The sequence below is a fragment of the Pseudochaenichthys georgianus genome, chromosome 10, assembly GCF_902827115.2.
Source record: "Pseudochaenichthys georgianus chromosome 10, fPseGeo1.2, whole genome shotgun sequence".
NCBI lineage: Eukaryota > Metazoa > Chordata > Actinopteri > Perciformes > Channichthyidae > Pseudochaenichthys > Pseudochaenichthys georgianus.
The window spans coordinates 35,225,642-35,240,288 of record NC_047512.1 but is presented as its reverse complement, the minus strand read 5'-3'; the positions used below and the strand labels follow the sequence as shown (position 1 = coordinate 35,240,288).

At 42.1% G+C, this 14,647-nt stretch overlaps 1 long non-coding RNA gene across 1 annotated transcript; it reads right to left on the bottom strand.

Annotated features, from left to right (window-relative positions):
- Positions 1–740: 740 nt before the first annotated feature.
- Positions 741–3,030, bottom strand: LOC117453381 (uncharacterized). Its single transcript, XR_004552896.2, has 3 exons — positions 2,977–3,030; positions 1,153–1,308; positions 741–785 (listed from the first exon to the last, which is right to left on the bottom strand). It is a non-coding gene; the product is annotated as an uncharacterized lncRNA (long non-coding RNA).
- Positions 3,031–14,647: the final 11,617 nt, after the last annotated feature.

Sequence of the window (14,647 nt, the reverse complement as noted above, 5' to 3'; positions counted from 1 at the left end):
TGAAATATCCACTCTGTTCATGGTTGCTGTACAACATAAAATACACACTAGTGTCTCTCTGACACTTCCTCAAAATAGAGCAATAGAAAATGAAAACCAAATAAACTGGTGTGACCCACAGAGGGGCTATACATTTGTTTTCCTCTTGGAACAGTGGACAAATGAAACAGTGGACAAAAAATGAAAATGCATCATTTGGGACGGATGCAGAGACATCTTCCTAGGCCATCTCTCTAAATGAGCAATATATTCTTCAGAGAGTGGACCCAGGGAGTGCACGAGTCCAACCCAATTCCCATGAACAGGCGCTGAATCACCTCAAAGGTGTATTACAAGTCTTTTGGATAGTCAAGGTTCTGCATGTACTGCAATCCCATCAGGTTCACAAAAGCATTGGGTACATCACCAAGGTCACGTATGACTATCCTTTCCTCGATCACGAGGGGCGACATCGTTGTAGGAAGCTGCAAGAGGTTCCTTCACATCTTCAACGACTAAAAGGACTCCAATCACCATTCCCTTGATGACGTCCTCTTCAGGATCCGTTGGCTTCATGCAAAAAGAACAAAAAACAACAACGAAAGTGCTTTAGAGATGCTTTGGCATATGTGCATACACAGACGACGCCTGAAACGACTAGTGTAACCCTGTGAACTCGTTTTTTGTATCATCTTGAACGACATTTCAGCGCTTACCTCACACATCTTCATGATAGTTGAAGGATTCTCTCTCATGTACCATGGTAGGCCCTGCAACACTGCTGCCCTTTTCCTTTGGTTCGATGCCTGCCAAAACACATGATAAATTAATATTGCTCGTTGCTATCATAATTATATGACCCCCTCACTCCACAAGGCATTCTGGTTATTTGCACTACGTTCACAGCTAACTTAATAGATTCCTTCATATTCCGTGTGTCCGTGTCCGTGTGTGGCCTGCCTTCTCTGACCCTTGCCTGCCTCACTATCCCTTAAGCCTTTGTACCACCATGTTGTTTATTAAATCATTGAACTGCATCAGGCGCCTGCTTTTGGGTCCTTCCCCTGCATCCCGTCGTAACAATTACATTGAGTTTACACGAGAACACATGAATGAATGTGGGAAGGCAGCTCTATTGCCTCAAAGTACTTTAAAGTAAAGAACTGTACTTACATCCTTGTCGAGGCTCTCCATTAAGGATGTAATTTCTTTGATCCCCTCAAAGCGCTTTGACCTGAACAACTGAAGGAATTTCTGCAGGTGGCTGTCCAGACCCTCATAGAGCGAATTGAGGTCCATCGACATCAGCCTGGTGAATTCCTTGACGATCTATATGAAGAAGTGACATTACATCATTTTAGTCCAAGTTAAAAGTGACCTACGTTTTCACATTTCACAAGCTGCCCAGATGCAATATTTGGTATTGCACAAGCATATATATGTCAAACCATATACAAATGTTGAACATGCAATACATGAAATAGAAGAACATTATTACGATTTAACAGCTCTGTCAAGACTTTCAGAATTGGAATATAACCAAATGTACGTCTGGAAGATGCATCTAAACATATTCAATCGGCTCAATCACTTTAAAATTATTCTTGTAAAAAGTTTCTCTTTTGTATTCAGAGCCAAAAGGTCCGCCCTTTGACAGGAAACTTAGGGGGTTTGCTTTTTTAACTATCTCTGTTATAGCAGTGGTGACTGCACTATTTACTGCACAATTGTGGTTGATCAGTACACTTCCAATTATTTGTGGTGTGCACTCTTCCACAGCTGAGCTAATGCTACATAGCTCGTTTATAATTTCCTGGGTTTTTGTCTTAGACACATGCAAAATCGTTTGCATACGCAGTAAGAAGATGCAACTTTCTGTTGAACAAATCATGCAGGTCTTGATCCTCTATGTCAGGGGTCTTCACTAAAATGCAACGAGGTCCAGTTTAGAGAAAAACTCCCCATGCAAATCCGGAACATCAAAATGTCTAAGTTGCTTCATGAATTAGTGTGATATATATTGAAGTGACCTGTAGCTTTATCAACGTCTGCATGTAATCAACAACTGACTGCCAATCAAATAAAGAAGTACAATTCAAAAACACAATATTTATTGTCAATTAACATTACTTAAATACTGTGGATATGTGTAATGTTTAAATATTGAAGTAAATGCATCAATGTGGTGCACTTTGAGAGCAACATTAGAGATCTATGGATACATCTCTCTCAACACCCATATGAAACAGAACTGTAGCATATTTTCCTTTTAGGATATTTTACAAATCACTCCCCTTTTAAACTCTATTCTTGTTATTTTAACAACTTTTTTGTTGCTGTCATATCGTATTTTATACCTGTTTTTCATTTAGTCTCATTAATAACTATAATGATCATATCAAGGTGTGCCTTAACCTCACTGAGCTGAGTTATTGAGCCTCTCAGGAGATAGCTCTCTTCCACCTGGTTGTAGAAAATCTCTTTAAATTCATTAGCATAGCTAGCTAACCAGATGCTAATAACAACAGATCGCCACTGTGCTTACAACTAAAGACACAGCCACGCGTTATCAGCGTTAAAAAAGTGGGAGGCGCCGAAAAATCCCCTATTAATGTATTGATTATAGCTCCGGGTCCGTATAGGTCGGCGTCTGGGTCCGGATCCGGACCGCGGTCTGCCTGTTGCCGACCCCTGCTCTATGTAATCATCTGTTGTTAAATCTAGATGGTCCGAATTTGTCTCATCAACATTCAACTCATTCACCCTCCTTTGCTTTACACTATATTCTCGCTATTTCACTCGGGCAGCTCTTAATTTCCAACCTACTGCTAGCTAGCTAGCTCGCTAACATGCTAACGTTTTTCCTAAAACGAACTAACGTTAAATATGAAATATGCATCAAAAGGTGTGGCGACAGTCAGTCTGAGACAGAGACTAACGTTAGAGGATTAATTTGCATGTACTTACTTTGAATGTATGTAATTTGAAAGTACTTACTTGATAACTCCAGTCCGGGCTCTGAGCGAGGAAGAAAGATGGCAGCCAACTCGGATTTCAAATTCATTTCAGTTTTGGGACACTGCGTGTGACGTCATATTGCGGGCGCATGCGTGTTACATACAATGCCGAGGCTGACTCATGTTATCAATTTAATGCAACGGATTATTCTGAGTTTACAAATATTTTTCAAGTTGAAGTTTTTGTAACTCGTCTTAATGAGTTGTAATGGGCAGTGGGTTCACTCAGCATGATAACATTTGCCCATCTGACTAAAAACCAATATCCTTTTTAACAGTGCAGTGCATTACAAGACATCTATCAATATGTGTGTACCTCCACCATTAAACTGTCATATTCTGCACATTACTTATTCTATCTACATACATAAGAGTATAATTCATATGTATAATATCAGTTCAAATAAGTGCTTCAACATGGTTAACATTGCAGGAAAGCAATATATTAGACGTTAAGTACTTTGTTTGTTTGTACCTTAATCTGTTATTTAATGTTTAAATAAAGGTTAATTCGTTTCTCTGTTTTGCACCTCCTCCTATTAATATCTTTGTACATCCTGCACTAAACTGTTTTATTGTAGAGATCACTTATAGTGTCTTCTTGATTTTTTATATTCTATATTTCTATATTTATACTTTCCCCCTATGAAAGTATGTACTCTTAATATTTTTTTAATCAAATATAACACATAAAAACAATAATTCAATAACGTGCTTTAACCACTAGGAGGTGTACACCAGGTACACACAGCCATAATAACTTTGTATTATTAGTGTGTATGTACAACATCTGAAGATGTATAGTTTCATGCATGCTTTCACATAATTTTACAGCATATTGCTATACTATTTCAGACTCAGTATTTACATTCTTACATTCAAAGAAAATCAGTAATATCTTTAAAAACGACAGTCCTTGTATATCAGCTGTGCACCGTTATGGTGTAAATATAACCTATCTATGAATTAGATCAAATGTAAAAGTCAGCCGAATTAGTGTTGATACTGCAAGGAGACGTATTGTGTGTAGAGAAATTGAAGATGTTGTTTAATTGTTGATATATTTATGATCCACGTCAAGTATTCAGTTTTGGCGGCATTTTCTTCCAGTTTTTCCAAAGGTCTTCTCATCAGGGCTCTCTAAATAAAGAACTACGGCAGATCTGTAATATGTAATGCAGCCGAACCGTGTATTACATGCCGTTATGTGATGACTTTCAAAGAGAAAAGCAAGAGCACTCGGAATTAAGTATTATTTTATTCTTTTAAAATGTTTTCCGGATTTCATATAATATAAACACCAAATCCCAGCATGCATTGCGGATAACACATCCATCAGCGAGCTTAAAACCATAGCTGAGGATCTTGGGTAATCGCTAGAAATGCCCACGTCTGTTTCCGGTTATATTTATTTTGAAATTCAGTTCCTGACGGACGCCAAAAAAGGCCGAGATTATGGAATTAAACCAATAAATAAAAGCAAGGATAATTGTGTGTTATTGGTGAGTAAATAACAGTGTGTTATTTTGAAAAGAATAACAAATTAGAAGGAAAAAACCGATTTAAAAAATACAGATTTCAGTATCCTGAGGCTCTGAGCCCCATTTATTTTCCTCACAGACGGCAACAAAAGTCCGAAATTATACGATTTAAAATAAAAGCAATAACTGTGGCTTGATATTGAGTAAGAACATGTTTTTATGAACCACACGGTCCCACACGGTCTTCCACGAACCAACCGGAGAAAAATACGTGCTGCAGCCTGCAGGCACGAAACACATTACCAGTAGAAATACATTGCTTTTAAAATCGTGCTGTGCAACACGAAAAAAAGGGGCAAATCGTGTTGGTGAACACGAATCAATAGATTAAAAACACGAAATGCCGTGAGACTGGGTTGAGTAACTAGCTATGCTAGCTCCGAGTTGCAGCTTTTTGAGCTGAACCCGGCCTCGCCTATACTCTGCGCAGTCGTGTATCGTCCGCCAAAGTACAATAATGATTTTATAACGGACTTTTCTGACTTTCTGTCCGGGATCATGGTGAAATATGATCGTGTTTTGATCTGCGGAGACTTTAATGTCCATGTGTGCTGCAAGTCTAAACCTCTGGTTAGGGATTTTTTAAACCTCCTCGACTCTTTCGGTCTCATTCAGTCTGTGGCTGGCCCAACACATGATAAAGGACACACCTTAGACTTAGTATTATCGTTTGGATTGTCTATCTCTGTGGATGAAATCTGTGCAGGAACGCGTATCTCAGACCATTTACCGGTTCTGTTTACAACCTCGATCCCTTCTGTAGGAGGTCGAATCACGTGCTCCTGCGAGTTGTCTGCGTTCAATTAAACCCCTTGACTGCCTCACAGTTTTCAGATGCTTTTAATACTTATCCGATTTGTAAATTAGAGGTGAACTGTGCTTTTAGTGCGGATGAGCTTATCTCTTTGTTTGATTCGACATGCACACTAATACTGGATTACGTTGCTCCTTTTACGCTTAGACGCAACAAAGTTCTCTCAGAGCCGTGGCTCAATGATTGTACTCACGCTTTTAGACGTAGGCGTGCAGAGAGAAAATGGAAAAAGGATAAACTTCATGTCTCCTTAGAAATTCTTCGTGCTTGCCTTTCCGATTATCAGACGGCAGTTAAAGCAGCCAAAACAGAGTATATTTCTCTGTTAATCTCCAAAAACAGCCATAAACCTCAAGTTCTTTTTAATGTCCTCAATTCGATCATTAATCCTTGTGATGCTTCTCCAATTGTGCCATCAACTACTCTCTGCGATACATTTCTTAGATCTGCTCTAAGGCTAGCCTATACTAGTGCAGATCCTGCTCCCTTTCTGTGCCCTGCTGTCCTCAACCATTTTGAGCCTGTATCCCTCTCTTCTCTCTCGGAAGTAGTCAAGCACCTGCGGCCGACAAACTGTATCCAGGTCTCTCAAGTCTCACGCATTTGGCGTGAGACACACGCATTCCACTTCATTCACACGCCACACCTTGTATTTCTCACGCAGAGATTTCTTTCCAGGGTACCGCCCACCAAGTTGCGCCGCAATTTTGTAAACAAACTAGTACAGAATCACTGTAGCCACGCATCAACCAATCAAAAGAATGTAAGCTGTCGAACAGCCAATTAGAAAATAACATGGCTGTATCCGGGTAGGATTTAGACATTCTGCCCTATACTTTATAGACAGGTAAGGGTTTCAACATTTTCCAGGATTTCAATACTTTGATTGAATACATTAATCAGTTCTTACACATGGTGCTCTTTTTAGATTTCAGGAACTACTACCTTTCCATGGGCCGGAGGAACAGGACAAGTACACGTCCCACCGTCCGGGACGTGTTATTTACAATATCGGACAAGTAGATCTTTCAATTGACTTGTCCGGCGGACAAGTGACGTTTTTCGACCTGATTTATTGACAAATTATTGATACATTCAGTTTACAAAAGGCAGAACTCATTCGCAAATTGTACGTGTCCGACATTGTTCGTTTAGAAATGTTAGTTTCGGTTCTGCTTGTCGATTCCTAAGGAAATGCATCTCGCCGCTTTCTGTACAGTTAGACGGGGGCGGAGCGGGGCGGGAAGTGTAGCACAGTGGCAGGCTTGGGAAGCAACACTCGATTCCGAGTAGGAACAAATAACAATTTTTCCGGTACCGGGATTAATAAGACTTAGGACAGGAGGCGAGGCCGAGCCCCGCGGACTGCAGCTCTCTCTATTCTCCGTATCAGCTGATCGCTGCTCGGTGCGGCTCAGCGTCTCTCTCTCTCTCTCTCTTTCTACACACAGCGGATCCGCTGCCCGTTTAACAGCCTCATCTTTGTCAAACTTTCTTATGTTCTTTCTCTAACACGTAATGAAGGTTATTAAGCGTTTTAACTCCTGTGTTGTTAATATTAACCACCATTTCCTTTATGAAGTGAAGCAGCCTCCCTGTCTGTCCTCGCGCTGTCCTCACATCCCGGACCCCCAGACTCGGAGGAGCAGGATGTCAGTATTGTTTATGAAGCAGGGTATAGAAAGTACATTATGGAAATGAAAATACTATTTCTTTACTTTTACAAACAGTGAGCAGCTGCAGCATGTGTATTGCAGGACGTGTGTAAGCGTGCAAGCGTATTTGCGTTGTAGAAAAGCGCTAGGCCTATAGGGTATAAATATAATGTATTATTATTATTATTATTATTATTATTATTAGGGTATGTCCTATGTGTTGGACATGTGTGGTTGGACTCTGTCTCACAGGCAGTGTAACATCAGAGGAGACTGGGCCAATTGTACATTCTCAACTGCACCACTTAGAACTAACTAAACAATTGCAGAGATTATTTTTATATAATTGTATTCAATAACCGTAAGAAATTAAACAGTATGTGATTTGTAAATAGGAATACAGATTTGACTTAATGTTTTCATAAATATATATATGTTTATCATGGGACTTATTTTTACCCTCTCAAAGAACCGGAACCGAAAATAACCGGAATCGAAAAGCAGAACCGGAATCGTTAAAATCCAAACGATACCCAACCCTATGTGTGATGCAGTAAAATCTCACTTCTCACTTACGTTAGCGGTGTCATAAAAACCGTGGGAAAATGTAAAATACGATGACGAAGAAGAAGATTCAAGTGGCCCCAATTTTTGTCCATTCTGGACAAGTGAAAAATGTATCCGGACAAGTACATTTCCAAACTCACTTGTCCATGGACAAGTACTCTCTAAAAACTTTTTCTCACACCTTAGGTGTGTGAGGAGTTCCTGGAATATCAGCTGATGGATATCCCCATGGTTCCTTTTTTTAAAGGTGACCGGTTTGAGCCAGTTTGGGAGGCTCACTAAAATAGCTCAACTTGTTCTAGTGCTCCCTCACTCTAATGCCGACGCAAAGAGGGTTGCCACCAACAACTACAACAAAAAACACACACACACACACACACACACACACACACACACACACACACACACACACACACACACCACACACACACCATCCCTTCACTAAGAATGAAATAAATATGTTTTTATTTGTATGAATGTATGTGTCATTTATCAGATAAGACCACCGTCCCCACCCCAATAGCCCCGCCGCTGCCAAAATCTCACTCTGAACTCTGTTCAAAACTTGAGAGCCCTGTGTATCTTAGACAGCATTCCCTCTCACTTCCTTAGAGATGTTTTTGAATCAGTTGGAGCAAGAGTTTTATTGCTTGTAAACACCTCTCTTAGCTCAGGATGTGTCCCAGCTGCCTTCAAACATGCCGTGGTTAAGTCACTACTTTAAAAGAAAAATCTCGATCCCTCCATTCTCGCAAATTTAAGGCCCATCTCCCAGCTACCCTTTTTATCTAAAGCCTTGGAGCGAGTAGTCTACGCCCAGCTGCAGTCGTTTTTTAACCACGCATGGCATCCACGAAAAATGTCAGTCTGGCTTTAAACCTATGCATAGCACTGAAACAGCCCTTTTAAGAGTTTTTAATGATCTGCTCTTAGCCGCCGAATCAGGCAGCCCAGCTATCTTGGTGCTGTTAGACTTAACTGCTGCCTTTGACACTGTGGATCATAGTATCCTGTTGTCACGGCTTGAACAGTCCGCAGGTATTACAGGCTCTGCTCTTGCATGGTTTAGGTCTTACCTGATGGACCGTAGCTTCTCAGTGCAGCTAGGTGCCTTCTCCTCTGCCAAAGCCCCTCTTACCTGTGGGGTTCCCCAAGGCTCGATTCTCGGCCCCCATCCTTTTCCTATTGTATATACTGCCCCTAGGTTCAATTCTCACAAACATAATATCCCCTTCCATTGTTACGCTGATGATGTTACAGATGTATCTGCCCTCTCAATCAAAATGCCAACTCACTACAGCAGTTGAAGGACTGCTTAAATAGAGATTAATTCCTGGCTGAGCCAAAACTTCCTTACCCTCAATGAGAGCAAGATCGAGGTCATCTTTTTTGGACCCCAACCAACAGTCTCCCCGGTTGATATTCTGGGCTCCCTCAATACAAATATCCTCCCCTCTGTCATGAACCCTTGGAGTGACCTTCAACAGCGCCTTTAAATTTGATAAGCAGGTTAGCACTGTAGTCAAGACCTGCTTTTTCAAAATACGACTATTGGCTAAGACTAAGTTCGTTTTTATCTGTTAAAGACCTATAAAGGATTATTAACGCCTTTGTTACCTCGAGACTGGATTACTGCAATGCTCTGTATGTGGGTATGGACCAGGCCTCAATTAGACGCCTCCAGCTAGTTCAGAATGCAGCTGCACGTCTTCTTACTGGCCATAAAAAGCGTGACCATATCACCCCAATTCTGGATTTATTGCACCGGCTTCCAGTTCGGTTCAGAATAGATTTTAAACTCCTTTTATTTGTTTTCAAAGCCCTAAATGGGCTGGCTCCTGCCTATATAGCCGAACTCCTCCATCACTACACCCCAGGCAGAGCCTTAAGGTCGGCTGATCAGCTGCTGTTGATAGTGCCTAAGACCAGGCTTAAAAACGGGCATCGAGCTTTCGCAGCGGCTGGCCCTAGGCTCTGGAATACTTTGCCCCTCCATTTGAGGTCAGCCCAGACCCTGGGGGTTTTTAAATCAACACTTAAAACTCGCTTTTTCTCTCTGGCTTTTGTTTAATTATTTATATATTTAGTTATCCACAGAATTGATACTATTTTTAATATTATTAAATGTTATTAATATTATTGGGGTTTTATGGGGTTTCAGTTTTTTATGATTAGTAGGTTGGGGGGGGGGACACCTTAGAGAAGGTTCTGACTGGACTGACTGGTTGCTACGTCTGGTTGCTTGGAGCTGAGTTGGTATAGCCCAGGGGTCGGCAACCCGCGGCCCACGGGCTGCATGTGGCCCTTTAAGCCCTCTGCTCTGGCTCCCTTGAGCTTAGACAAAAATAAGAAGGAAATAAAATAAAAGTATTTGTAGGACTATCTATATTTTGTTGCATGGTTGAAAATGTTTCGTATCTTGTATTTTGAGGTGATACTGTGACACATAAATAAAAAACAAAACTGTTTTAATTAGGTCAACTAAAATATGCGTCACATCCTGCTACGGTCCCGCGCGAGCGCCTTTTCTTGGAGGCGAATAACCCCCGGCTCGATGAGCGAACTATTGATAAATCAAAGAAAAGTACCAGAGGAACACAGGATTTAATTCTGCGTGGACAGAGTTATCTGCTTTCACAGCAAACGATGCAGGTTTACCGGTATGTTTGATATGTAGAGAGAAGTTGTCAACGGTGGTGCAGCCTTTACGTATCGAGGAACAACAAGGGAGAGGAAGCCAGCTGACGATCTTCAGTCATAATTCAATGGGGTATGTAATTTATTTCAGAAAACACTTTTTGTTATATTCCATGGAATGCTCTTAACGTCCCGATAGCAATGAATATATTAAATGCTTTGACAATAAATACATACTAAAATTAATCTGTGGAAGCCGTAGCGCTGTAAAAAGCACGACCAATCATCTGCCTCGGCCCGGCTAAAATAACTGGATGGCCTACCTGCCTGTCAGCCTTCCATCTGTGCACAAACTTATCTCGTGCCCTCATTGGTCATGTGCGCGTTCGTGTGTGTTGGAGGAGGGGCTCTGTAAGAAAGTCTGAAGGAAGAGGCATATTTTTTCCGGTTGTGTATTTTCAAATTCTAGCGCACTCGAGCTGGTTTCTCCATTCTTACCTACCCTACCTTTAACTATTTTTAGGGTGCAGCTGTATGTTTTATTTATTTCAAAGTGGGCCAATTTTAATAATATTTTTTTCCCCTTCAAATGTGCAGAGGACTCCCCAAGTGCTGTGTTTAATTTATTTTAAAGTAAGCCTGTGTATTATTTTTAAATCTCCTTATAAGAGTTATTTGTTTCTTATTAGAGGTTAACAGTTTTATATCATTTAATAAATAGCATAATAAATGCAAAAAAACCTGTAGTTTTTGTCTGATATAACAATAAAAAACTATGAAATATGTTTTGCGGCTCCAGACAAAAAAATGTTTTGGAAAAAGTAGCAAAATGGCTCTTTTGGTCAAAAAGGTTGCAGACCCCTGGTATAGCCTAACCCTGAATTATATTAGAACATTTTAGAAATATGAGGAATAACCTCTTGGTTTTATAAACCGTTTTGTAATTACTTCTTCATCCATTTTTGGATCTCTGCGGGGTTTTCTTTTAAAACCCTAAACCCCCCCTTGGGGTTGGTCCCTCCCCTCTCCCTCTGTGGATCTAAGGTCCGGTAGAGGGGGATGGGGCACAGAGTCGCTTATCCAGGCGGGGGAGTGCATCTGACGAAGAGATAGGTTGTTGTGCTCTCTATCTCTGTTTCTGATCCTACATTTTCACCCTGGACTAGAGGGAAAGCGTTCTTGGATGCCTTTTCAGCTCTGTTTCTTACTATATTTTTCCTACCCCGTTTACCTTGAACTATTCTAGGAGAGTGTGTTGACGTTGACTCGTTGGGCCTTTCCTCCTGTACTTGTTTGTTCCCCAGTTCTTTCCTTTAACTGAATCTAGGAGAGGGCATTTAGGCCTCTCTACTTCCTTCTTTTGATTAGTTTAGTTTTTCACCCCCTTTCCCTTGAACTAATTTATACAGGAGAGTGCATTTACGTAGTCACGTTGTGCCTCTCGGCGTATACTTTGACTTTCTGTCTCTTTGGATAGTGCTAGTACGTTGGATACGTTGGGCCTTTTTACTGTTGTCCCTCTTCACTAGTATCCCATGTCCCTTCTTCATAATTTGGGTCTTCATAATGTCCACCCTATTCTAAGGGGAAGCATGATGGTGCCTTTTCCTTTCAATTTCTGGCTTTGTGTTTCTTCACCTCTTACTCGTTTAATATTTAGGAGAGTGCATTTACGTAGTCACGTTGTGCCTCTCTTCCTCTGTTTCTGGCTGTTCTTTTCATACCCTTGTTTCTCTGAGAAGAGAATAAATACTATTCTAAAAAGGAGCTGACACATGGTGTCTCTTCACTTGTACACTTGAGGGGTCAGAGTTAATATGGTGAGGGATTCCATGAGCGGTATGCGCCGGCCTGTGCCTTTACCTTGGACCCTTTACCTTGGACTTCTAATAGAACTGCTCGGGTCTTGATAGATTGAGTAGGGAAGTTCATGAGATCTTTCTAGAGAGTTATCACAAATAACTTTTATCCAATGACCTTTTCCCTCTCTGTCTGTGTCTGTGTATTCTCTTGTTCCGATTAACCCAGACAAATCTTTTTTTTTTTTTTCTTGTTTTGTATCTATATCTACGCTGGGATCCGGAGTCGAGGCTGATCCTCTTGCTGTAGTCCTGTGTCTTGGATCCTCTATCCAGAGTTCTGGATTAAGTCGTGGACGTTCGGGTCGTGGCTGAACCTGTCTCTGCGGTCCTGCCTTGGGTCTCGCCATGCTGCTTCCCTGATGGCTTCCTCGTGGATTCATCTTCTTATTACAGACACATGGATTTCCTAACATTCGGTCTATATGCTGTACATTGTATTATCTCTTCGATTTACACAAGGCATCTATTGCACGTCTGTCCGTCCTGGGAGAGGGATCCCTCCTCTGTTGCTCTCCCTGAGGTTTCTCCCATTTGTTCCCTTTAAACTGTGGCTTTTTCTATGGAAGTTTTTCCTTGTCCGATGTGAGGGTCTAAGGATAGAGGGTGTCGTTTTTTCTCATGCTGATATTCTGAACAATCTGTGCTGTTGTATTTACTGTAAAGTGTCTCTACTGTAGGCTATTTGTATTATATGTACAGCACTTTGGCTCGACCAAAAATAGTTTATAAATGTGCTATATAAATAAAACTTGATTTGATTTGATTTGATTTGAGCCATCCAACTCAGAGTGGTGCAGCCCGTCTTCAAAAGGGATGGGTCTCTAGTAGAGACCCATCCTTTTTCAGTAGAGACTCTCTACGGATATGCATGGATTTTCAGAAGCTCAACTCCATCTCAGAGTTTGACGCCTATCCCATGCCAAGAATTGATGACTTGCTGAAGCGGGTTGGAGCTGCCAGGTACATCACCACCCTGGATCTGTGTAAAGGGTACTGGCAAGTGCCGCTGGAGAAGTCAAGCAGACCACACAGCCTTCAGAACACCAACAGGGCTGTTCCAGTTTCCTGTGATGCCCTTTGGACTTCATGGAGCACCAGCTACTTTCCAGAGGCTGATGGACAGAGTCCTCCAGGGTTGTGAGAACTGCAGCTCTGTTTACCTCGATGATGTGGTGATTTTCAGCAACTTGTGGGAGGAGCATGTCCAACACCTTTCATTGATACTGGGTAGGATCCACAAAGCTGGGTTGACACTCAACTCTTCCAAGTGTGAGTGGGCACGACAGGAGACACGGTACCTAGGATACCAACTGGGACGAGGAGAGGTACGGCCACAAGTGGATAGGGTTGAAGCTATCCGAAGCTGCCCTCAACCTTGCACCAAAAAGGAGGTCAAGTCTTTCCTTTAATTGGCTGGATGGTACAGGAGATTTGTGTCTGTTTGCCACCATCGCAGCGCCACTCACAGCACTGACCAACAAGGATCAGAGGAACCCAGTAACCTGGTCAGAAGACTGTGAAACAGCCTTCCGCACCTTAATTATAATAATAATATTGGGAGGGATGAAACCCTCTTTAATGGTCACACATGCAGAGCACACAGCACACACAGTGAAATGTGTTTTCTGCTTTTAACCCATCCTAGTACCAGGAGTCTCGTACTAGGAGCAGTGGGCAGCTATTGCACAGCGCCCGGGGAGCAATGGGAGTGAGGGGGGAAGGGGGTTGTCCGGTGCCTTGCTCAAGGGGCAGGAGGTGAACTGGGACCTCTCCAAGTAACTTCACCTTGAAATACTACCCGTGTTCTTCCCCTGTCCTTATAAGTCCAGACTTCACCAAAAGGTTACTGGTACAGGTGGACACCTCTGCAGTAGGCCTTGGAGCAGTCCTGGTCCAAGGGGACCTTGGAGAAGAACGACCAATCCTGTATCTGAGTCGTAAGATGCTGCCCCGTGAGACCAGATATTCCACTGTAGAGAAGGAGGGCCAAGCCATTAAGTGGTCCCGAGAGAGTCTGCAGTACTATCTGCTTGGGCGTGAGTTTGACCTGGAAACCGACCACCGTGCTCTCACCTGGATCAACTCCATGAACGATCACAACAGCCATCTTACCCGTTGGTACCTCTCACTCCAACCGTTCAAATTCATAATCCATCACTGATCTGGCAAATCGAATGTAGTGGCTGATTACCTTTCCAGGTTGCCGCACATCGCCAACCTTGGGGAGGGGGAGGATAATGTGACGGAGCGGATCACAGAGTGACTGACTCCGCCACTGACAGTGGCGACACACACACATACACAGACACCAAACATTTCCTGCTCTCTTCCGTTCGTCAATAAATAAGGTCAAATCATCACTAAAACGTCCCTTTTTCCCCTCCCTTTCTGTAGAGCGACCATGAGTGCACACTAGTGAGTCTGCAATTATTTAAACATACATTTAACTAAATTACACAATACTTACGTGACGGGCAGCCAACAGAGTTTTGCCGCCGTCTCCCCAGCAAAGGGAATGTGGAACAGACGGAGGCGCATTCAGTCACTCTCTGATCCGCTCCGTCACAGAAACTTT